General features: G+C 43.0%; 1 long non-coding RNA gene across 1 annotated transcript; it reads right to left on the bottom strand.

The window, feature by feature from the left end:
- Window positions 1-1,682: 1,682 nt before the first annotated feature.
- LOC111555120 lies at window positions 1,683-2,305 on the bottom strand. Its single transcript, XR_002735419.1, has 2 exons — window positions 2,097-2,305; window positions 1,683-1,850 (listed from the first exon to the last, which is right to left on the bottom strand). It is a non-coding gene; the product is annotated as an uncharacterized LOC111555120 (long non-coding RNA).
- Window positions 2,306-2,512: the final 207 nt, after the last annotated feature.

Below are 2,512 nucleotides of genomic sequence, written 5' to 3'. Positions count from 1 at the left end.
ACATTTTTGATTGTTCATTGTTAGTGTATAGAAATAAATTGATTTCTGTATGATCCCACAAAATTTCAAAATCTGGTTTTTTCCCCTTCAAAATCAAGAATCATTATTTCCAAGAAATGTTTTCTCCATCTTAAGACAAGAGATTATTTGAAGCCTGCCATAGAGCACCCAAAGCTTGGGGTTGTCCTTGAAAGAAAACAAAAAAATTCCTGGTGCCGGGAACTGTAGCACATGGTTTGCTTAGTCTTTAAGATAAGGTAGGCTTACAGAAAGTCATGAACTTTAAAATGTCTGAGAAGTCCTTGAGCACAGAACACAGATCTGGGAGTAGTACAAACCAGCTACAAAATGAAACATTAAGCTCAAACAGCTGGTAGTGTAATGACATGTGCAGAAGAAATGCATGTTAAAAAAAAAAATAAAAACAAGACAAATAAGTACTCTCTCAGGGAAAATGAGCATATGCATTCCACTACCAACTTTGGGCATTGGTTATGAAATTTAGAGCTTGGTTAGATTTTAGGGTCATCCAGCCTTCTCCTCTGAATTTGCAGTTAAGAAAACTGAGTCTAGGCCGGGCGCGGTGGCTCAAGCCTGTAATCCCAGCACTTTGGGAGGCCGAGACGGGTGGATCACGAGGTCAGGAGTTTAAGACCTACCTGGCCAATGTGGTGAAACCCCATCTCTACTAAAAATACAAAAATTAGCTAGGTGTGGTGGTGCGCACCTGAGTGCCAGCTACTTGGGAGGCTGAGGCAGAAAATTGCTTGATCCCAGAAGGCAGAGGTTGCAGTGAGCTGAGATCACGCCACTGCACTCCAACCTGGGTGACAGAATGAGACTCCATCTCAAAAAAAAAAAAAAAAAGAAAGAAAAAAAGAAAAAAAAACTGAGTCTGGAAAGGTGAAGTGGCTCAAGGTCCTATACAGGAGAAAAAGCAGAGTTTGGAAACAAATTACCCAAGACGTTACCACTATGAGACTTTGGGAAAGGTTGCTAAACTTCCATCAACATTAGTTCTTCACCTGTAAAAAAGGGAAAAAAAGGATGTCTACCTTGCAGACTGGTTGTAGGAAACCAGTTATTCAGTCAATAGTCTTTCCTGGGCACCATGTGCCAGGCACTGCATTTGGTGCTGAGGATAGAGTGGAGAACAAAAGACATACAGCTCATGACCACAAGAAGAGTAGTTTCAGGATGAGAAGTAAATGAGATAGATAGGTAATAGGGTGTGAGGCTTAGCTTTTTTCTCTGGCTCATTGTATTTGCTCAGTTATTTTTCCCAAATGTGGGGTCCTTATTGTACTCTTTTATTTGTTTGTTTGTTTTTGAGACAGTTTCACTTTTATCACCCAGGCTGGAGTGCAATGGCACGATCCTGTCTCACTGCAATCTCCGCCTCCTGGGTTCAAGCGATTCTCCTGCCTCAGCCTCTCAAGTAACTGGGATTACAGGTGCCCACTGCCACGCCCAGATAATTTTTGTATTGTTAGTAGAGACAGGGTTTCACCATGTTGGCCAGGGTGATCTCGAACTCCTGGCCTCAGGCAATCTGCCTGCCTCGGCCTCCCTTCCAAAGTGCTAAGATTACAGGTGTGAGCCACTGAGCCCAGTCTGTACTCATTTTTTGAATCCTGAGTGCTAAGCCCAGTGCTAGACACATTGTAGACTCTCAATAACTGTTGAACTCAACAAATCTTCTTCATTGTACTCCAAGTCAAAGGAGGACTTTCATTGTACTCCAAGTCAAAGGAACACATAAACGAAGAACAGAGTTTGGCGTGGTGAGGACGTAGAGCATTTCAAGAGGAGGTGATGACCAGCATGAAAGCCTGGCATTAGGCCCGGTCCTGCCCAAGCAAAAGGTAATTGTATCAGTTGAGCAAAGGTTTATTCTATTTTATTTTTTAAACAGAAGCTAATCTCTTGATAAAACAAAACAAAAAACCTTCTGGTCCCTTTTTCCTTCTAGTCACATTCACATGTGATGGTCTTTTCCCACAGAATAAATCAGTTTAGCTAGGAAGACTAAATTTTAAAATAGAAATAAATGCACTTTATATCAACATCACTCTGAGAGAAAAATAAAAACATACCATCACAAGTTCGAGCCTGTCCAAACTGGGATGATAAGAATGATGAAGGCAATAAAATTACAGGGAGAAGGGAATTCAGGCACAGGAACAGGACTCCAGGCCCCCAGGGCATCACTGCAGATTTCTGTATGGGAAGGCCCCCTCATTCTTCCAGCTGGGGCTGCAACAGCTTGTGGTTTGCAGTCCCGCTGGGAGGGGGCAGAGAGATCAGAAACCAGGCTGGGAGCAGGGAGCAGCTGGTTATCATGAACCATGTATCAGGCATTACGCAGACCAGCCAGGTCCCTAATCTCTCCTTGCCTCCTAAAATCAGCCCTCTACAGACCTATGAGAGAGTGAAAAAAGGAGTTGATGTTGAAAACAATACTCAAATGGAAAGCCAGAGGGCTGGATTTTAGATTCGACCCTGCTGCTCC

The sequence above is a fragment of the Piliocolobus tephrosceles genome, chromosome 1, assembly GCF_002776525.5.
Source record: "Piliocolobus tephrosceles isolate RC106 chromosome 1, ASM277652v3, whole genome shotgun sequence".
Classification (NCBI taxonomy): domain Eukaryota; kingdom Metazoa; phylum Chordata; class Mammalia; order Primates; family Cercopithecidae; genus Piliocolobus; species Piliocolobus tephrosceles.
This window is presented reverse-complemented; position numbering and strand designations above follow the sequence as displayed.